At 35.9% G+C, this 23,906-nt stretch overlaps 1 non-coding gene across 1 annotated transcript; it reads right to left on the bottom strand.

Moving 5' to 3' along the window:
• Positions 1 to 18,297: 18,297 nt before the first annotated feature.
• On the bottom strand, positions 18,298 to 18,430 carry LOC126007783 (small nucleolar RNA SNORA51). The gene has a single exon (XR_007495267.1). It is a non-coding gene; the product is annotated as a small nucleolar RNA SNORA51 (small nucleolar RNA).
• Between the last annotated feature and the right edge of the window lie 5,476 nt (positions 18,431 to 23,906).

Here is a 23,906-nt window from a genome sequence, read left to right as displayed (position 1 = left end):
TGAACACATTTTGTCAGTTTTATTTGGAAGGATGATAACATCTTAGGAATCTAAAGAAATGTTTCAAAGATAGCCAGTAAGGAGGTATCTTTAAAAAGTCCCTGACTGAGAGAAATGTCTCTTAGTAAGGTAAATTGCTGGAGAAAAATATTGCGTGAGTCTCTTTTAGCTGGTACTCTTTGGGCATGCAGGATTGGGTTGCATGCAGTATTTTGCTCTGGGAGTTTCTCTGTAATGATGTCTTTGACGGTTGATTCTTCCTGGGGATCTCCTTCCTGGGCCTCTGGGACTCCAGTGATTCTTATGTTGTTTCTCTTGAGTTTATCAAAGAGTTCTATTTTCATCTGTTCACATTCTTTGAGTACTTTTTCCATTATTTGATCATTTTCCAATCTCTTTTGCTCTGCATTTCATCTTTCAGTTCACTGATTCTGTCCTTGGTTGCTGTTACCCTGTTGAAGCATTTTGTTTTTTCCATTGAGGTTTTCAGTTCATCTACCATGTTTTTCAGACCTGTTATTTCAGTTTGGAGTTTTCTGATTTCTATCTTTGTGTTCTGTTCAGCTTGATCTATGCTTTCTTTGATTTCTATGAGGATCCTCCATATTTCTATTCTAAACTCCTTTTCTGAGAAATTAATCAAATGGTTGGTAGTTTTTGGGGTCATCAGAGCTATCATCTTTATTCTCTGTGCATGGTAGCATGGTATTTGCCTACGTGATTTCCCCATGTTCCCACTTGTATTGTGATTTTTCCTACGTGTTATGGTGGGGTTCTTTAGTTAGAAAAAGCCACAGAACAAAGCAGAGCAGCCATGCTCCTCTGGAGTCTCTGGCTGCTGTGGAGTCTTGAAGAGAGTTTTCACTGGGTCTTTCTTGGCTTCCTCAGGAGAGGCAGCAAGAGAGAGATCTGTTCAGTCTTTCTCTTTGTGACTAAGCACACAGCAGGGTCAGATACCACCCCCCTTTCCAGAGAGAGCGAGAGCGACAGTGAGGGAGAGAGAGAGAGAGAGAGAGAGAGAGAGAGAGAGAGAGAGAGAGAGTGAGAGGGGGGGAGGGAGGGAGGGAGGGAGAGAGAGTGAATGCTGTTAGGGAAATAACTACACTAACAACTAGCATGGCAATATTAATGAATGAGAGAAGTAGAATACCTGTCTGGATTACAGGCAGGTTGGGGGAGGAGGAGATTGGGGGTATTGGTGGTGGGAATGTTGCACTGGTGAAAGGGGGTGTTCTGTTTATGACTGAAACCCAACTACAATCATGCTTGTAATTATGGTGCTTAAATAAAGATTTTATAAAAGACAAAAAAAGAAAAAGAAATAAAAGATTGTGTGGGATATCCTTCGGAAGGAAAGGGTTAAAGAAATTGCAAGAAACTCAGAGATGAATTAATGATATGCATCTCCCAGGAAAGACTGTAAGACCTCTGACCTCACTGTGAGTCTCCTGATAAAGAACCAACACTAGGGCTTCTACTTCACAGAGGAACTGATGATCTCATTGTGATTGCATTATTGGAGCCCTCTTTCTTCTAGTTCTCTGTTCATCTCATGTCCAGGAAAAACTGGAAGCTGCAGTCTTTAGAGGTGGATTTGAAACAAGAAGACATTGCTGACTTTGGTATGAAGACTGTCAATTTGGCTGATGATGTGAAGAGGCATTTCAGTTGGATGTGAGCTAGGATATGGAATTAATTTGCTCCTGCATAAGATTAGTTTTCAGAAATGTAACCAGTAAAAGCGGAGCTCCTTAAAATATCAAAGAAATGCTTGATTAAGATATATACTTTTGGGGGCCGGAGAGATAGCATAGAGGTAAGGCGTTTGCCTTGCATGCAGAAGGACCGTGGTTCGAATCCCAGATTCTCATATGGTCCTGCTAGGAGCCTGCCGGGAGCGATTTCTGAGCATAGAACCAGGATAACCCTTGAGAGCTGCTCGGTGTGACCCAAAAACCAAAAACCAAAAAAAAAAAAAAAAAGATATATACTTTTTAGTTTTTATATTTACCCTATTAATGTGTCATGTACTATAGTAAACTCTAAAAGATCACCTATCCTACATTTATAAACATAAAATTATAGATAAATTATCATTGATGTACAAAGTATCTCTTTAAGAAACACATTTTGAATCTTTGAAGAAGATTAAATAAACACTGGATATGAAATAGTTCAATGCTATATTTTCTGAATAAGGAACCAAATTGAAGACTAAACAATTTAGCCATGGCATAAGAATAAGCTCTAAGATCAGCCAAAGAAGCCAGTCATTTTTATAATGACTAGGGACAAGAAAAGTTCAATAATTTGGAGGAGTTTAATGGCACACAACTTGATGCAATTAAATAACTCATCATATTCACTAATATTTTGGATGCAGTGATAAGAGGTTGGTTAGTGAATAAATAAATAAATAGAAATAAATAAACCTGAGATAGGCTGAGAAAAATAACTAGAAATATCTCATTTTCTGAATAGTAATTAATTTTGTTTATTATGCCTTTCTATAAAGTCTAGATACATATCTATAAGATATGTGGTGTGTGTTTATTTATTGCCCTAATATAAATTACTTTAAATTTTCTTACGTCTTTCCAAATCAAATTATACATACTCTCTCTCAGTTCTCAAGGATATAAAAATTGCAACCAAAAATAAAAAAGAAAGATTAAATTCATTGGTATTAATTTTATGTTATTTTCTTTTCTAAAAGAAAATTGTTAATTAACTTGGAAATATTAAGTTTATTTTTGGAAGAAAATAAATAAATATGACTTTCTAAAAATTAATTCATTTAAACACATAAAAACTATATAATTCCTGTATTAGCTCCTTCTGCATAGGAATTATATTAAGGCTAGGATTTATATTGATCTTGACCTGCAGCAATTAAATTACTCTTAAAGAATAATTTGCCTTTTCTAGTTTCAAAAGTTGAAATACAGATTTGAGACCATCTGAGAATGAAAAATCATTATTTTTCCTTAAAAACAAATAAATTCATCCCTTTGGTCAACAAAATAAATGGCTCAACTACCTCAAAGTAGCTGAACCATCTCACCATCAGGATGCTTTGAATTACAAGTAGCAGAAATGATCAATATAAGATTAATAAGGAATGCTATACATCTAAGTTTCAAACTGAAGGATTCACTGGCTTAATGATATAATCAACCAAGGAATAATAGTCATCATACTATTTTAATTTTGTTTTTGTATCTGAATTTCCCTGTCCTAAGTTACTATTAAAATTATTACTATGAAGAAAATTTATATAGCTAGGATATTTGAGAGATAAATATTCGGATTAGAGTAAATGTCTTCTATATTGCTGACACTGGTTTCATTCCTATACAGCATGGGCCTCTTAGCATCACTGGGGTGTGGCCTTAGTGGCCCACACATACTGCTAAGGTTGAATGTGTATCCTCCATATTAAAGGATCCAAGAAATATCATATCCTCATGTCCTCACATTGAACCCTGATCTAGCTGACTTAGAATCACTGAGAGGTTTATTCAACTCTCTGAACACCACTGAGGAGCACCCCCTCTTAGACATATTCACAAAAAGAAGAAAATTAATAATATTAGTGAGCTGATCCTTAAACAATGTGGAAGTTAGGCCAGCTTATATCATGCAGTTACTAGACCCATATAGCTGTTGCTTGTTTATTTTGTGATCATACCCAATGGTGCTTGGACATGACTCTGGACCCAGGGATCTGGATCACTCCTAGCAAGCTCAGGGGTCATATATTAAGCTGAATATTGTGCCTGTATTAGCCACGTGCAAGGTGAGTGTATTATCCACTAGATAACTTTAAGTAAGTCTATTTGTAGCCTTTTGTAAAACATACTCATTTTGAAAGAGACTGAATCAGTTTACATTCCCACTACCACCAGTCAAAGGTTCTTTCCCCCACATAATGCTAATTAATGTTTGATAGCTTCTTATTTTATTATACTGCAATAAGTGTTACTTTTCACAGTATATTTAATGTCATACTTTTTGCTTTTTAGTCATTTTAATTAATCTTACTCTTATTCTAAGGATAAAGTGGAAGCATTGACTTATTCTTCAATGTACAAAAAAGTCTTGTATTGCCTTTTTTATTTTGGGGTGAAGCTCAGGGGTCACTCCTGGCTATGTGCTCAGCTATGCTGGCTTGGGTAACCATATGGAACACCGGGGGATCGAACAGTGGTCCTCCCTGGGTCAGCCACATGCAAGGCAAACACCCTATCAATGCACCATTGCTTCGGCCCCTTGTATTGCCTTTTGTGGCTCCAACAATATCCCTTATTTTACCTCCTATTATTTATTTTATAATAACTGTTGTTTATCTTTAGAATAGCTAATTCATAAATGTTATATAATTAGAACCATGAAGTGAATAATCTATAGGGATTGTTTTATTCCATATAACCCCAGGTACTATTCTAAGTTTATGCCTAATTTTGTGAATCCTTCATATTATTGAGCAAAATTTTAGACTATGGACACACTGCAGCATATTTAGCACTCAACCACTCTGGATAATCTTCATTATCCACTGATTATCTTTCTCATTCAGGTGCTTGACTTTTTGGCTTCTAAAATGACCAGAAATTTTCTACTCTATCCTGAAATGTTTACATATTATGAAACACAGAATAGCATTCATCAGTATTATGTTTTAACAGATTGTTCTGTGCACTGAGGATTGAATATGCGTGGGAGTTCAACTGCTTTGCAGATAATAGCATCCAGGTGAAGATAGAAGCTGATCACACTATCAGATTTCATGGTAGTGGAATGTGTCTTGGAATTCCCCTTCAGTCTTATTCTCACATTGGGATGAATTGTCTTAGAGAACTTGAATCATCTTGATGTAAGATTCCTTAGGTCCTACTGACACCGAAGATGGAGGCAGTAGGAAACCTAATAATTTCACAATCTTGTAAAGGAGAAGAAAGTTCTTTTCGACTATTGGATTTGATTGTAGCAAATTGGAAACTTACCAAATAGTTCTATTGTGAGTTGATCTTTTTTAGGGTCTTCAGTTAAGGAACTCAGTATTTTTTCCTGTTATTCATTAGTCATTTCAAATAACCCATATCTCTTATATATAAGGGCCTGTATGGAGATCAAGAGAAGTCACCATATTTTATTCTGAAAATCTCAAATGTCTTAGACTATTCACATAATTCTACGTTTTGGAGACAAGCCGAGTTTGTTTTTCTCTGTTCTGAGTGCTGTCGTCTAAGAAGATGAACACTGGAAAAAAATAAATACTTGATATAATCAGAATTTTTAGGAGACATTTTAAAAGAAACGAAGAAAGAAGGGACTTTCTTCATTAAGGAATATCCAAGAACATAACAGAACTGGAAATATTTGTCTGTGTTAACATATCTTCTGGGAACATAGTTTCCATTTCCTCTGTTTAATTTTCAAATTCATCATGCTGTCTGACTCTCTCACTCAGACACTGACTTTATTAGACATAGCAAAACAATCCTAGCATTTTAAAATGTTTTTCTTGGTGAATTGTAAAATAACGGAGTAAAGTTACAGCGTTTTTTTTCTCTTTTGAAATTTGTGCTTAAGTTCTTTTTTTTTAATTTTTATTTTGATCATAATGGCTTACATATCTTTCACAGTAGTATTTTAGGTACATATTAACACTGAATCAGGGGAATACCCATCACCAAGATTGTCCTTCCCCAATCCCAGTTCCCTTTCTGCAATCCATATACCCCACCATCACCCCCCGGGCTGCTAGAGTAGGTGGTCCCTTCTTTGTATATCTGTTTGGTCCTGGCACTCTCCCTTGTTTCCCCACTCTATTTAAGAGGCGGAGCTAGATAAATCAAGTTATGTGGTTTTGTTTGAAGGAAAGAAAAGCAATAGATCGGGGTACAAAATAAGAAAAAAAAAAGTAAGTCAAATACGCTGAAAATGGGCAGAGCCTTCTAGAGGCTTTTAACCTCAGTTTGAGAGAGGATGTGAAAAAGGCAATTGAAACACCACCACAATACAGAAAGAAATATCAAATTAAATATCCAGTGAGCACTACAGCAATAAAAACAAGCACCACACAATAGTTTCGGTTCTGAAATCAAATCATGCCAGGGTGCAAAAAGAGTGTGCTTAAGTTCTATAGGAAATATCATTTTGTCTTTTAAAGAGTTTTGCTTCTTTTCTTTGTTGCTGCTATTGCTTAAAAGAATGCTAGGAAATTCCAGTAATCTAACTTGCATGGGAGTTTCCAAAGCTAACATTAAACTTCATTTCAAGAAAAATCTACAAACTCACAGATGTAGAGACATCATATTTTTACTTATATTATTAATAAGTACAGATTCAGCTCATTCAGTGACACTATAAATAGATTGTCAAATCCTGCATCTAAAAAAAATAAAAAATTATAAATCTCTCTAAGGAAGTAAAGTAACTGAAAGAATAACACAAAATATATAATGATTAGAAAAAATAATCCTTACTGTTTTATTACTATTTTCTTAAATTGCTTTGTTCTCATAATTATGGTTTAGACTACTGCTAGACTTAACCTTTCTCAGATATACTTAATAGCATTTATCGGACAAACTGAGTCCTTTAGAAAGTGGCACTAAAATGTCATTAGAACTAATATGGGAGGCATCACTTTCCCCAACTTTAAACTGTAATACAAAATTATAGTCATTAAAACAGCATGGTATTGGAATAAAGACAGACCCTCAGCTCAGTGGAATAGACTAGAAGAGTATTTAGAGAATACTCCCCAAATATGCAATCTATTAATCTTTGATAAAGATGTAATAAATGCAAATTTGAACAAGAAAAATCTCTTTAACAAGTGGTGTCGGGGCAATTGGTCAGCCACTTTCAAAAATATGAACCCAGATCTCCAAGTAACACCTGCACATAGGTGAAATGAAAATGGATTAAAGACCTTGATTTCAGACCAGAAACCACAGGTATATAGAAAAACATGTAGGTAAAACACTCCATGACATTGAAACAAAAGGCATTCAAGGAAGAAACAGCACACTCTAAACAGAGAGAAGCAGAGATTCACAAATGGGACTATATTAAGCTGAGAAGCTTTTCACTTGAAAGGAAATAATGCTTAGGATATAAAAGCCACCCACAGAATGGTAGAAGCTATTCACCCAATACCCATCAGATAAGGGGCTAATATCTAAGATATACAAGCTTCTGATAGAACTTAACAAGAAAAAATCTAACCTCATCAGGAAATGGGGAGAAGAATTGAACAGAAACTTACTCAAAGAAATAATACAAATGGCCAAAAGGCACATGAAAAAATGCTCCACATTAGTAATCATCAGGGAGATGCAAATCAAAACAACAGTGAGGTACCATCTCACATCATGAAAACTGGCACACATAACAAAGAACAAGAACAATCAGTGCTGGAGGGGATGTGAGTTGAAAGGAACTCTCATTCTCTCATTCACCGCTGGTGGGAATGCCCTCTAGTATTGCCCTTATGGAAAACAATATGGAGATTCCTAAAAAAAAAAAAAAAAAAAACTTAGAAATTGAGCTCCCATATAAATCAACTATACCACTCCTTGGGATATACCTTTGGAACACAAAAACACAATACAAAAATGTCCTCTGCATACCTATATTCATTGCAGTGCTATTTACAATAGCCAGAATCTGGAAAAAAAATCCAGAGGTCTGACGACAGAAGAGTAAAAAGACAAGAGTATAAAGACAGAGAGTAAAAGAAAATAGTTTCACAAAGAAAAAAATCTATAATGTGAAACTTTATGATGTGAAATTTATAATGTGAAACTACTCAGTATTTGGATAACACTACAATCACTTAAGTTGTGATAACAAATCAAAACACCAATACAATGATGACATTGAAGAGGATAGTAAAAGCTGAATAGGTTCAAACCATGTACAGAGAAAGAACCACATTCAACCTCATTGCAGTTACTTTAATTAACTCTCTTATTTTTATGGTGAAAAAGTTTGTTAATGCTACCAGTAAGAATATATTAGAGATGAGTATTCAAACTTCATTATTAATTAAAATTTTTAAATAAAATATTTGTCTTCCAACTATACCTGATGAGGAAGAGCAAAAATGACAATATATAGAGTATTTAATCATAATAAAAGTAATATAAATAAAATTAAAAATATAAATGTTTCTTTACACAGGAACAGATATTGACACAGCCTGCCCTGAAGATCTCTTGTAAAATACTTGAGATGTTTGGAAAATATATTCTGTACAGTACCAACATAATACACGTTGTATTTTGGGGGGAACACAATCAGTGGTGGCCAAAATGGCCCCAAAGATGTACTTTTATATATTCAATTAAAAGTGTCATTAGTCTAAAAGTTATTATTGTACTACTGCATATACAATATGATAAATATATTGAAAGGTCCGGGTTCCTAATCTAGCTGCCCAACACAGAGAAATGAAGAGGCTGAGGCCCCAGCAAATGCTCCGGTGAATTCTTTTATTCTGGTATACCAGGGTCTCAAGCTTACTCCCAAAGGAGCAGAGGCAAAAAGACCTCGTGGTGTGTTGGTCCCTCCTTATATAAGATGGGAAGTGGGAGGGGACGGAAGGAGTGACGCCACTTCCTTGAGGCTGGACTTCCACTATGGTAACACGAATCATTGGTGAGGTAGGGGTAAAGGCGGGACTTCTGCTATGATAACACGAATCATTGGTGAGGTAGGGGTAAAGGCGGGATTTCCTTTTCCCTAGCAAGCTCGTGAACATGTGGTCCTTACAAAATGGTGTCCCTTTCCTAGTTAGAACCTGAGTGAAACCTGGCATGAGGTTTGTTTTTTTTTATTCCTTTTCAATATACCTCAAAGTGATCCAAGAAATGCAAACAAAAGTTATAACAAGAACCACTTCAAATGAGTTAAAATAAAATACAAGGGGCTAAATAGATAGTACAATGTGTAGGGCATGTTCCTTGCACACAGATGACCCCAATTCAAACTGCATCATCCAATATGGTTCCCTACGCCTGCCAGGAATTATTTCTGTGTGCAGTCAGGTCAGGAGTAAGCCCTGATCATAGCCAGTTATAGCCCCAAAACAAGTAAACAAAAATCCATCTTTTATTGATATAATTTTATGTGTTTAGTGTTACATTTAGATATTTTTATGTTATTGCTTGACAATAACAGGTGTATTTATTTTTGACATTGAGACTACACTTGATGGCATTTGAGACTTGTTACTGCTCTGCATTAAGAGATCAGTCTTGGAATTTCTGGAGCTAAGTGGATCATGTATGGTGCTGAAGATGAGACCAGCACCAGCTGTGAACAAAACAAGCACCTTATCTCCTATATCATCTCTCTAGCCCAACTATAATTTTTTTTAGTTTTTCGGGCCACACTCGTTTGATGTTCAGGGGTTACTCATGGCTAAGCGCTCAGAAATTGCCCCTGTCTTGGGGGGACCATATGAGACGCCAGGGGATCGAACCGTGGTCCTTCCTTGGCTAGCGCTTGCAAGGCAGACACCTTACCTCTAGTGCCACCTTGCCGGCCCCCCAACTATAATTTTTTAAGATATTATTTATCCTCAACAGTTTACCATGTATGTACCCAAACAGTTCCATAGATGTGTTCTTAAAAGGGATATAAACAAATATATAAACAAAATTCAGAGGTATTTCTACTTCTGAAAGCTAGAAATCTTGGGAAGAAAGTGGGTCAAGTACCCACCCTGCTAAAGACATGCCTGCTGCACTCATCACCCACAATAGCCACTTCACCAATGACCCTGCTTCACCACTTCTCTATGGCTCTCTGCAGGACACCATTCTGATCAAAACTCCAGTATGTCAGTATTTGGGTTGAAATAATCGAGATTATTTTGAGGGGAGTAAAGGTGGGCACCCTCTCACACCTTCTCATACTTCCAAAAGACATGTCAGCCCAAAACATGACCCACAAAAGTCATAGTATCAACAATGGTGTTTGGAATTTCTGGATTGAGAATAACTTCAATTTTGTTTAATATAGACATTCTCATTGGCCCATTGGAATACACCAATTTAGATACGAATATGTATCTGAAGCCACCTAATGTTCCAAAACAAATGAAGTAACAGAATCAAGTAGCAACAAGAGTTTACTAAACCTTCTGACAATGACTTAATTACCTCATTGAAGATAAAATGATTTTCACAAATTTGCTTGTTTCTGTACTTCTTATTCCCCACTTCTTTTTTTATTGTCATTTTTAATAAAATTGCACCCACTTATCTGAAAACAAATGATTTATGATCAACTATGTAATTTATGATCAACTATTGTAATTATGCTCTTTAAATAAAGTACATTTTAAAAGTATTTTTATTCTCTATAGCATAGTTATCTATGCCTATAAGAAGTTTCCTTAGAAGTGGCAAGTTGTTTTTCTCTTTTTGCTTTTAAAACTCACTTTGATAAATTTAATGCCCAAATATTGCCCTAGTTTGGGACTTTCTTACGCATTATTTTTTAAAGTAAACTTTCTGTCATCTTCAGTACTCCAATGATTTACTGATTTCTATTTCTGGTGAAAGGACTTAATTAATTTTGTTCTTGATGCTTGCTTTTTCCCCCAAATTTTTTTCATTTAGTCATTTTTAAAATTATCTCCATAATTTCTATTCATTCCATATGATTTCTATTGTTTTTGTGGTCATTTTTTATTATAGGCTAGAGTCTCCTAAGCAGTGCTCAGGTGGCCAAGAGTTCTGTCCTAAGTCAAATTGGTTGACAGTTCATTGCAAGGGGAGTAGGATTCAGAACTTCCATAGTCCTATAATGTTCAGAATTACCCAGGCACTTCAGCAATGCTCAGGGACATCCAAGGCCAGCCCAAAAGGCATGCTCAGATTCTTTAGGAATGTACTCACTGATACTCAAGAAATCAGTATTTGGCCAGAAATTGAATTCAGGTCAGCTACAAGCAAGGCAAAATTATAGACTACCGTATTGTCCTGCATATAAGACAACTTTTGAAACAAAAAAAAAAGTCAACCGAAAATTGGGGGTCGTCTTATATGCCGAGTATATCCCAAAAAATGTTTCAATATGCTGCTAAACGAAAATTGTCTGAATATTGCCACAAAACGAGTTTTCCAACGGGATCCTGCACTAATCACATCAAGGCTGCTCTGACCGCCTCTAATTCAGCCAATCCAAGTAGGCTTTTTATGCATGCAAATGAGACAATGTTCTGCACCAATCACTGCCAGGCTGCTCAGACCGCCTCTCTGACTCAGCCAATCCAAGCAGGCATTTTATGCATGCAAATTAGACAATGTTCTGGACCCGAATCTACACTGTCAAAAGCCTGCTCAGATCGGCCAGAGTCAGAGAGGAAGTCTATGACAGTAGAACCTTTGGACCTTTGCTTGTTGTGATTGGCTCACTGTGCTACGGACAGTTGCAGCACAGGAACGTTCTGTCTGATACAGCGAATAGAGGCCTAAACCTATGTTTTAACTGCAAAATTAGGGGCTCATCTTATATGCCCAGTCGTCTTATACGCCGGCAAATACAGTATACGATTTATTTAAATTACCTTTTTCTTTCTTAAACTCATTTTTTAGTTATTATTTTCTGAGATTATGCAATTGTTTCCTGTGTTATCTTATAGCTCTTTTGGTTTCCTTATTCATTGCCAAATCTGTGGCATAGTTGCCAGAAAACTTAAACATGTCTTGATTCCTTAAATCTTTTTTTTCCTTCGAGTTCTGTGCTGTATTTGCATTGTGAGTTAAAGTTGCATTGGGAAGGTTTTGCAAACTCCCTTTGGGAGCAGAAATGTTTTCCTCTCAGCCTTGCAAGAGTTGCTGGCACTTTATTAGATAAGAGTTACAATTAACCCATGATACTTGTTCCTTTTTATGGGTGAATTATTTGGTTTATATACTTTTTCTTGTACCTATGATCTGCAGCATTTTTTCTGCTTTCCCATTATTAAACTTAAGATTGTGCTTTCTCTCAGGCCTGAAGATGTAGCCAGTTTTCTTCATGAAGGCACTAGTGGTTGTTCTCACTTGTTGCTGCCACTGAATGGATGTGTACGCGTACTGTGCATGGCCACGGAGTGGAGACTTGTGTAGCAGTGACACACAGTGTTGGGTTGACTGGAAGCCAATAGAGAGCTCTGTGAGGGATGACTTCTCAGAAATTTCCCCTGCCATTTGTTTGTTTTGGTTTGGGGGACATACTTTGTTTTCTTGATGGCTACTTCCAACTCTATGCTCAGTGGCCAAGGTGGTGTCAGCATCCAACACAGGCCTCCTTTTTGCAGAACATAAATATGTTCTGTTCTTAAACGATTTCTCCAGACAAACGTGATTTCTTTATGTAATACATGTTGCCATAGAGTCAAAACTTTCTTCCTTCACTCTTTGTAATTTCACAGCCATAATTTATTTAACTCAGTTTTATGAATAGTTTTATAAACATTTTATTTAGGATCAGATAAATAAACCCCATTGGAAGTGACCCAGACAGTTCAATAGGTGGATGCTCTCTCCCTTCCTTAACAAGATAATATCTAGCCTCCAGCTATGTCACTTGGAGTTTAATTTTGTTGGTGGTTTTTTGGTGGAAGAAAGTAGGTGTGCACCAGTGTTATTCAGTTATTCCTGGCTCTGCTTTCATTATCTCCTCTGGGAGGGCTCTGGGACCATTTGTGATGTAAGGGATTGTACCCACATTGATTGCATGCAAAGCAAGATTATTACCTCATACTTTATATCTCCATCCTGCTATATACTTTGAAAACCAGATTTTATGTGTAAAGCCAAACTGTTCTTTTAAACACATTTAAACTTTTTATACATTATCTTTAGCAGAGCACAAAATAATTTTTAAAAAACTTGGATTTACACAAAATATTCTCTTGTCAGTGATTGACTAAGCCAGTGTTCTCCGGGAGCTCCTCATCCATGCATTGATGGTCTGAAATAGGGTTTTCAGACTTTGCAGCTATAATATTTCAGATATCCAGCTATAAAACCAACTCTGCCTATATCTCAATGGGAGCCTATACTTTTTTATAATAATATTTTTATTTAAACACCTGATTACAACATGATTGTGATTAGGTTTCAGTCATGTAAAGAACAACCCCTTCACCAGTGCAATATTCCCACCACCAATGTCCTAAATCTCCCTCCACCAAACCCACCCCCACCTGTACTCTAGACAGGCTTTCCAGTTTCCTCAGTCATTCACATGGTTATGATAGTTCTCAATGTAGTTGTTTCTCTAACTGCACTCACCACTTTTTGTGGTGAGCTTAATGAAGTAACCTGGATGTTCCAACCCTCCTCTCTTTGCCTCTGAGGATTGTTGCAAAAATGTCTTTTATTTTTATTAAAACCCATAGATGAGTGAGACTATTCTGCATCTATCTCTCTCCATCAGACTTATTTCACTCAGCATGATAAATTCCATGTACATCCATGTATAGGAAAATTTCATGATTCATTCCTCCTGATGGCTGCATAATATTCCATTGTGTATATGTACCACAGTTTCTATAGCCATTCATCTGTTGAAGAACATCTTGGTTGTTTCCAGAGTCTAGCTATTGTGAGTAGTGCTGCTCCCCAAAGCATTATACAGATTTAATGTGATCCCTCTAAAGACACCCATGACATTCTTCAAAGAAATGGATCAAACACTTTTGAAATTCATTTGGAACAATAAACACCCTCGAATATCTAAAGCACTCCTAGGTTAAGAGAATTTAGGAGGCATTACTTTCCACAACTTTAAACTATATTACAAAGCAATAGTTATTAAAACAGCATGGTATTGGAATAAAGACAGACCCTCAGATCAGTGGAATAGGCTTGAGTACTCAGAGACTTCTCCCCAGACATACAATCACTTAATTTTTCATAAAGGAGCAAGAAATCCTAAATGGAGCAAGGAAAGCCTCTTCAACAGTGGTTTTGGCACAACTGGCTAGCCACTTGCAAAAAAGAGAACATATACCCCCAGTTAACATCATGTACAAAGGTAAAATCCAAATGGATTAAAGACCTTGATATCAGACCTGATTCCATTAGGTATATAGAACAACACGTAATTAAAATAAAAATTATATTAAAAAATACTTCATGATATTGAGACTAAAGACATCTTCAAGGAGGAAAGTGCACTTTCCAAAAAAAGTGGAAGCAGAGATAAACAAATGGGAATACATTAAGCTGAGAAGCTTCTGCACCTCAAAGGAAATAGTGCCCAGGATACAAGAGAGACATCCACTGAGTGGGGGAAATTATTCACCCAATACCCATCAGATAAAGGGCTAATACCCAAAATATACAAGAAACTGACAAAATTTTACAAGAAAAAAAGCATCTAATCCCATTAAAAATGGGAATAAGAAATGGACAGACACTTAGATAAAAAAAGAAATACAATGGCCAAAAGGGAAATGAAAAATACTCCTCATAACTAATTATTAGGGCGATGCAAATCAAAACAACTATGAGATACCATCTCACACCACAGAGATTGGCACACATCACAAAGAATGAGAACAATCAGTGCTGGTGGGGACGTGGAGAGAAAGGTACTCTTATCCACTGCTGGTGGGAATGCGGGCTAGAACAACCTTTATGGAAAGTGATATGAGATTCCTCCAAAATCTGGAAATTGAGCCCCCATTCAATACAGCTATACCACTCCTAGGGATATACCCTAGGAACAAAAGGGGGCCTATACTTTTAGTTCCCTTGGCATGTGAACCCCACACATCTTAAAATAGTGGATGAATCAATGCCAAAAATTTTTTTGAGGGGTAGTCAAGGAAATTAGGAATTTTGTCAGTGATATTATAATGGTAATGCTACTAAGAAAGGATTTTTGAGTTGCAAAAACTTTTGGTCATTAAAATAATTATTGAATAAAACCAATGTACATGCATTCTCTTAAAATATGTTCTTGCTTCTATCAGTATTGATGAAGTAATATTTGTTTTAACAGTGGATAAAATAATGTTTATCCATCATTTTACCAAATTAGTTCTTAGTGCTGCCCAGTGCTGACTTGAATTCCTGCATTTTCTAGTTCTGAATTTGCTATAAATTTTTAAGTAGCTAATATTATAATATTTTAATATTTTCATGCTTTTAATGAAATCCATGAAGCAAATTATTTTGGCTACTTTCTCACGTATCTTACCATATTAGATGTCTTTATTAAATCAAATTGATCTCTTTAAGTCTTCATTATATGTTATAACAGTTTATCTATGCTATTTATAAATTATAGGTCATTTTCATCTACAAAAGTATTGTAATAGAACAGAGCTAAGGCATATTCTTGACAAGTAAATCATTATTTCACTTACTTTGATACATTCATTCTGCTTGTGAAAAAAATTAATTGTTTTCATGATTGCTTGAATTAACATGATGAATTTTATATGCATACTAAGACTTAGGACTCATTGCTAAGTCATTGAATAACATTTAATAAATTTGATTTTAAATTTAGATACAAATATTAATCTTCATGTTGTGTTCAATACTAAAATTCTCATTAATCGGGGACGGGACGGTGGCGCTAGAGGTAAGGTGTCTGCCTCACAAGCACTAGCGTAGGATGGACCATGGTTCGATCCCCTGGTGTCCCATATGATTCCCCACAAGCCAGGAGTGATTTCTGAGCTCATTGCCAGGAGTAACTCCTGAGCGTCAAATGGGTATGACCCAAAAACCAAAAAAAAAAATAAAAAAATTCATGTTAATCTTTTCTGTTACTAGAATTTAAAAAATATTTATTGTTTGGAGGTGCATCTGGTGCTGCTCAGGGTTTATTTTTGACTCTAAGCTCAGTAAATCACTCCTGGGTGTACTCTGATGGCCATATGTGGTGCTAAATATTGAATCAAGGTTGGTTGTGTGCAAGAGAAGCTACCTACCTGCTATACAATTTATCAGGCCTGATTTAAATATTAAATATTGATATATTATTATGGAGTCCATTGCATTTGTAAAAGTGAGCCAAATTGGTACAATGTTAACTAAACAACTGCCTGTAGTTTTTTCAGATTTCTTTAATTTTTATGACTATAAATATTTTTTTAAATTGTGGGTAATGTAATATTTACCTTAAAAGACACTGATAAACTCTTATTTATCTTAATCCCATTATTTCTTTTTAGATTAGATATATTTATATACCCTTACTGACTTGTCCTCGACTATCTCAATTACTGAAAGAAGAAATTTAGGTTATTAACCCTAATAGTGGAGATTACTCTTTTTATTTTATTTTATTTTATTTTGGTTTTTGGTCACAACCAGTAATATTCAGGGGTCACTAAATGGCTATGCCCTCAGAAATTGTTCCTGGCTTGAGGAACCATATGGGATGCTGGGGAATCAAACCGAGTTTTGTTCTAGGTCTGAGGGCAAGGTAAACACCCTACTGTTGCACCACTGCTCCAGCCCCTAATCTTTTTATTGTTAAATGAGGTTTATTAATTTTAGTTTGTTTAAACCATGTAATTTATAAAGTGCCTCATAGTTGAATTTCAGATTTACAGTGAGTCAGGGCCATTTCTCACCATCAATATCGACCTCTCTCTACTAATGTACCCAGAGTTATACTCTACCACCATCCTTTGCCCCCCTGGCCTGCCAGTATAACAGGACCATTTAAATTTTAGATATTTTATAGTTTGGTTTTTATCCTGATTCCATTGTTGTTGACTTTTGTTTGGATATTTAGTTCTTTTATTTCCTGATGCCACTATTATCATCTTCCTTTTCCTGTTTCATTGGAATCCAGGGTATTTCACAAAGGATAATAGATTCCATGACCATCCACATATAGAATATATCTCCTGATGGCTTCATAATTTCTGTTGTGTATGAGCAGCAAAGTGTCTTTAGTCATTCATCTGTTGAAGGGCATCTTAGTTGTTTACAGATAAATAGCATTGTATTGAATATATGTAGTAGGAAGGGATTTTTGAATTGTATTTTTGTGTTCCTAAGGTACATCCCTAATAGTGGTATAGCTGGATCATAGGGGAGCTCAAATTCCACTTTTTTGAGAATATCCATTTTGTTTTCCAAATAGGCTGGACTAGACGGCATTCCCACCATTAGTGAGTAAGAGTTCCTTTCTCTCCACATCCCAGCCAGCACTGATTGTCCTTGTTCTTGTGATGTGTGCCTGTCTCTGTGGTGTGAGATGGTACTTCATTGTAGTTTAGATTTGCATCTCCCTGGTGATTAGTGATGTGGCACATTTTTCATGTGTCTTTTAGACATTTGTATTTCTTTTTTGAGTAAGTGTCTTTCAATTCTTCTCCCCATTTTTTGATGAGGTTAGATGATTTTTTCTTGTTAAGTTATGTCAGTGCCTTGCATATTTTGATCTTATCCCCTTGTCTGGTGGGTATTGAGTGAATAGTTTCTCTTATTCTGTGGGTGGCTTTTTTTTATCTTAGGCACTATTTCCTTTGCTTCTAGAAACTTCTCAGCTTAATATAGTCACATATGTTTATCTCTGTTTCCACTTGTTTGGAGAGTACTATTTTCTTCTTGAAGATGCCATTAGTCTCCATGTCATGACGTGTTTTACCTACACGTTGTTCTATATACCTTATGGTTTCGGGCCTATATCAAGGTTTTTAATCCATTTGAATTTAACTTTTGTGCAAGGTGTTATAGGGTCCGAGTTCACTTTTTTGCAAGCTGCTGACCAGTTGTGCCAATACTACTTATTGAAGAGCCTTTTCTTGCTCCATTTTGGATTTCTTGCCTTTTTATCAAAGATTAGTTGATTGTATATCTAGAGCACATTCTCTGAATACTTAGTTTTATTCCACTGATTTGAGGATGCGCCTTTATTCCAATATCCTACTGTTTTAGTAACTATGGTTTTGTAATAAAATTTAAATTGAGGAAACTAATGCCTCACATATTTTTTTCACAAGAATTGCTTTAGCTATTCGTGGGTGTTTATTGTTTCAAATGAATATCAGGTGTGTTTTGATCCATTTATTTTAAGAATGTCATGGGTATCTTTAGAGGAATTTCTTTAAATCTGCTTTGTGGAGAATTTCCATTTTAATGATATTAATCCTACAAATCCACGAGCAAGGTGTGTCTCCATTTGCTTGTGTCCTCTCTTATTTCTTGAAGCAGGCTGTTGTAGTTTTATTTGTATAGGTTCTACACCTTGTTAGTTAAGTTGACTCTAAGATATTTGAGTTGGTATGGCACTAATGTAAATAGGATTTTTTGTCTCCCAATTCACAATACAGACGAGGCAAAGGGCCTGGATTGAGGTGTATATGGGGTGCATTTACTGTACCTCCTCTTTCTATACAGTCAGTGTAAGGAACACAGGCTGTGTTAAGAATTGGGAGGCCTTATCTTTTCTTATCGTTTTTATTGATTTTTAATATATATAAATATATATAATCCTTCACCAGTGCAACATTCCCATGACCAATATCCCATGTGTCCTTCCTCCCCACCCCACACCGGCCTGTACTCTAGGCAGGCTTTCTACTTTCCTCATTCAGTCACATTTTGTTATGATAGATCTCATGTAATTATTTCTGTGACTGCACTAAATGATCCCTGTGGTGAGCTTCATGTCAGAAGCTGGACCCTCCAGTCCTCCTCTATTTTATCTCTGAGAATCATTACACAAATGTTTTTTTATTTTTCTCAAAACCCATAGATCAGTGAGATCATTCTGTGTTTATCTCTCTCCTCTGACTATTTCACTCAGCATAATAGATTCCAAATATATCCATGTATAGGAAAGCTTCATGACTTCATCTCTTCTGATGGCTGCATAATATTCCATTGTGTATATGTACCATAGTTTATTTACCCATTCATCTATTGAGGGGCATCTAGGCTGTTTCCAGAGTCTGGTTATTGTAAACAATGCTGCAATGAATATAGAAGTGAGAAAGGGATTTTTGTATTGTATTTTTGTGTCCCTAGGATATATCCATAGGAGTGGTATAGCTGAATCATATGGGAGCTCAACTTCCAGCTTTTGGAGGAATATCCATATCGCTTTCCATAAAGGTTGCATTAGACGGCATTCCCACCAGCAGTGGATAAGGGTTCCTGTCTCACCACATCCAGGCCAGCACTGATTGTTCTTATTCTTTCTGATGTGTGCCAATCTCTGTAGCATGAGATGGTGCCTCACAGTTTTTTTTTTTTATTTGCATCTTTCTGGTGATTAGTGATGTGGAGAATTTTTCATGTGCCTATAACCATTTGTATTTCTTTTTTGTCAAAGTGTGTTCATTTCTTCTCCCCATTTTTTGATTGATGGGGTTAGATTTTTTTCTTGTAAATTTCTGTCAGTGCCTTGTATATTTTGGATATTAACCATTATCAGATGGGTATTGGGTGAATAGTTTCTCCCATTCAGTGGGTGGCTCTTGTATTCTGAACACTATTTTCTTTGAGGTGCTGAAGCTTCTCAGCTTAATATAGTCCCATCTATTTATTTCTGCTTTCACTTGTTTCGAGAGTACTGTTTTCTCTTTAAAGATACCTTTAGTCTCAATGTCATGGAGTGTTTGACCTACATGTTGTTCTATATACTTTATGGTTTCAGGTCTGATATCTAGGTCTTTAATCTATATGGATTTTACTTTTGTACATGATGTTAACTGGAGGTCTAAGTTTGCTTAGGTAGGGAGAAAATGGATTTTAAGGAAACAACCCCATTCACACTAGTCTCACATAAACTCAAATACCTTGGAGTGTACTTGACTAAAGATGTAAAGGACCTATTCAAAGAAAACTATAAAACTCTGCTACAAGAAATAAGAGAAGACACACGGAAATGGAAATCCATTCCCTACTCTTGGGTTGGCAGGATTAATATTATTAAAATGACAATACTCCCCAAAGCTTTGTACAGGTTTAATGTGATCCCTTTAAAAAATACCCATGACGGGCCCGGAGAGATAGCACAGTGGTGTTTGCCTTGCAAGCAGCCGATCCAGGACCAAAGGTGGTTGGTTCAAATCCCGGTGTCCCATATGGTCCCCTGTGCCTGCCAGGAGCTATTTCTGAGCAGACAGCCAGGAGTAACCCCTGAGCACCGCCGGGTGTGACCCAAAAACCAAAAAAAAAAAAAAAATACCCATGACATTTTTCAAAGAAGTGGATCACATACTTCTGAAATTGATTTGGAACAATAAGCGCCCACAAATTGCTAACGCAATACTTGGGAAAAGGAATATGGGAGGTATTACTTACTCCAACTTTAAACTGTATTACAAAGCAATAGTTATCAAAACAACATGATGTTGGGATAAAGACAGACCCTCAGATCAGTGGAACAGGCTTGAGTACTCAGAGAATGTTCTCCAGATATACCGTCACCTAATTTTTGATAAAGGTGCAAGAAATCTTAAATGGAATATGGAAGGCACAACATGGGCACAACTGGCTAACCACTTGTAAAACAAGCGAACTTAAATAAGATTTTTTAAATGTCCATTTCTTCTCTGTCATTATTGGTATATAATAAGCCCATTATTTTGTGTGTTAATTTTGTAGCCTGCTATCTTTCAATATGAAACTATAGTTTCTAGAAGCTTTTTGGCAGAATATTTAGGGTTTTCTAAATATAGTACCATGTCATCTGCAAACAGTGAGATTTAGATTTTTTTCCTTTTCTATCTGGATGCCCTAATATATTTTTCTTGCCTAATCAATAGAACAAATATGTCCAGTACTATGTTGAATAGGAGTGGTGAGAGAGTGCAGCCTTGTCTTGTACCAGATTTAGAGGAAAGGCTTCTAGTTTATCTCCATTGAGAATAACACGTCACTGGTTGTGGTAAAGGCCTTGATTATATTGAGGAAAGTTCCTTTCATTCGCATCTTGATGAGAACTTTTTTCAAGAATGGATGTTGGGCCTTATCGAATGCTTTTTCTGTATCTATTGATATGATCATTTTATTTTTATTTTTATTTTTGTTAATATGGTGTATTATGTTTATTGATTTATGGATGTTAAACCATCCTTGCATTCCTCAGATAAAACCTACTTGGTTGTGGTGAATGAGTTTCTTATTTTTTTTGTTTTCTTGGGCCGCACTCGTTTGATGCTCAGGGGTTACTTCCTGGCTAAGTGCTCAGACATTGTCCCTGGCTTGAGGGGACCATATGGGATGCCAGGGTATCAAACCGTGGTCCTTTTTTGACAAGCGTTTGCAAGGCAGACACCTTACCTCTAGTGCCACCTCGCCGGCCCTGTAATGATGTTCTTAATGAGGCATTGAATACTATTTGCCAGAATTTTGTTGAGGATCTTTGCATCTGTGTTCAACGGGGTTATTGATCTTAATTTTCTTTTTTGGTAGCATCTCTGTCTGGTTTTAGTATCAACATGATGTTAGTTTTAAAAACTACTTGGAAATGTTCCTGTTTCTTTGATTTTATGAAAGAGCCTGGGAAGGATTGGTTGTAGTTCTTCTTGAAAGGTTTGAAAGAATTCATTTGTGAATCTATCTGGGCCTGGACTTTTGTTTTTAGGAAGACTTTGATTACCCTTAAAAATCCTCAATAGATATTAGGATGTTTATACATGCTTCATCATCCTTATTCAACCATAAAGTTTTTGAGTCAAAGAATTTATCTGTTTCTTTCAGGTTCTCATGTTTCATGACATAGAGTTTCTCGAAGTAGTCTCTGATTACCCTTTGACTCTCCACAATATCTGTAGTGATTCCCCCCTTTTCATTTCTAATCCAGTTTATCAAGTTTCTCTCTCCTTTTCTTTGTAAGTTTTGCAGTGGTTTGTCAATATTATTTTTCAACTTTTGCTTTCATTGATCTTTTGATTGTTTCTTGAATTTTCACTTTATTGATTTCTGCTCTAACCTTTCTTATTTTCTTCTGGTTCCTTTTGTTGATCATTTTCTCATTTTATAAGCTGTGTCATTAAGCTATTCATGGAGGCCCCTTCTATCTTTCTTATATGTTCTTGTAAGTTGTAAATTATCCTCTCAGTGCCGCTTTTGCTGCATCCCATAAATTCTGATAATTTGTGTCTTCATTGTTATTAGTTTCCAGTAATATTTTGATTTCCTCTTCAATTTCATTTTTTATCCACTGGTTGTTTGATAGTAAGCTGTTGTTTGGTGTGTGCCTTTTGGACATTTGTATTTCTTTTGTTGTCAAAGAGTCTATCCTTTTCTTCTCCCCATTTTTTGATGGGATTAGATGTTTTTTTCAGTGAAATAGGCTCGAGTACTCATAGAATGTTCCCCAGACATACAGTCACCTAGTTTTTGATAAAGGAGCAAGAAATACTAAATGAACCGTGAAAGCCTCTTCAACAAGTGATTTTGTATTTTACCTTCGAACATGATGTTATCTGGGGATTTAAGTTGGCTTTTTAGCAAGTGGCTAACCAGTCGTGCCAAAACTACTTGTTGTTTATAAATCTCTAGATACTACTAGATACTACTTAAGTATTGTTGAGCTTTAAAAATCTTTATTTTAAAAATCAGAAAAGTTTCACAATGTTTGTCAATCTAAAAGTCAATCAAAATAATTTGTTGTCATGTAGAATGCAAATAGAATTGTTCTTAGTATTATTATTACATGATTTAAAGTCTTCAACTTTGAATATAACAAGCTTTTTTTTTTACTATTTGATTAGAAATTTTACACTGTTTAATTTGTAAAGGCACAATTTCTATTTCTTTTTGGAGGATTATGGACTTGTGATCATACCCATCAATTCTCATTAGTTACTTCAGGATTTATACTTTAGAATTAATCCTGGCAGTGATTGAGAGACCATTTTGGATACTAGGAATAGAATTCAAGTCAGACAGACACAAGGAAATATAATATGTGAAAAAATAACCCACCAAAGACACATGCATTCACATACAGTCTGAAAGACTGAGCTGGAACAAATGATGTCAGAAAGTCATAAGCTTTGAACCAAAAATGACCCAAGAAATAATAACAATTTCTACCAAATCCCAGAATAAAGGAAATGCTTCCCTTTACAAATAGTCTTTGAGTTACAGTCTTTCCACCATTGTCCTCTATGAATCATAAATCCGTCACATAACCAAAGTTTAGAGAAATATAATATAATCAGTGCTTTCTTTTTGGAAGGGTGCACACCTTGTCAGACTCAGGACTGAACCCTGGATTTGTGCTCAGGGTTTGTGCCATGTATTTGTCCCTTGGATAACTTGGTACTCTATGAAATACATGGAGCACCATACCTGCTAAACTGTTTCCCCAGCTTAACAGTGTAGAGCCATTGTTTATAATGTTTATCAATCTTTGTCACAATTGTTTAATCTTACTATCATAATATGGTAGCTTTGTAACCATCTGGCCTTTTCATATCAATTCAGGTTCCTATTTCTCTACTTTTTCTCCCTGTTTCCTAGTTCAAAGTTCATCTCTAGTATTGTTTTAGTTACACCTACCACAGAAGGTTATTGTCAGCACCCGAAAAACATAACATTTCTTTTTCTTCTTCCAAGATCACCAATATCATCATTTTCATGTATACACTCTCAAGTTCTTATCCTCTTGGTGAGCATTAAGAAAAATAAAATGGTAAAATTTGCCACTACGTGGTTGAAACTGAAGGCAAAGAATGCTTTCATGTGCTCAATGAAGTTAGTCAGGAGACAGATTCATAATGATCACTATCTTATGTGAGCTATGAAGAAACAGAGCATGGTGGTAACAAATTTTCAAAAAAAAACAACAGAACTTGGGAACTTCTTTACAGCTTTGGGCTTATTGAGGGCAGGAGGCTGGGATGATAGGAAGGACCCTGACATAATAATAGAGAGAAGTGGGCACTCTAAGCGGAT

The sequence above is a fragment of the Suncus etruscus genome, chromosome 4 (genome assembly GCF_024139225.1).
Source record: "Suncus etruscus isolate mSunEtr1 chromosome 4, mSunEtr1.pri.cur, whole genome shotgun sequence".
NCBI classification, from domain to species: Eukaryota; Metazoa; Chordata; class Mammalia; order Eulipotyphla; family Soricidae; genus Suncus; species Suncus etruscus.
The sequence above is the reverse complement of the archived record's forward strand: the minus strand, read 5'-3'. Positions and strand labels throughout refer to the sequence as shown.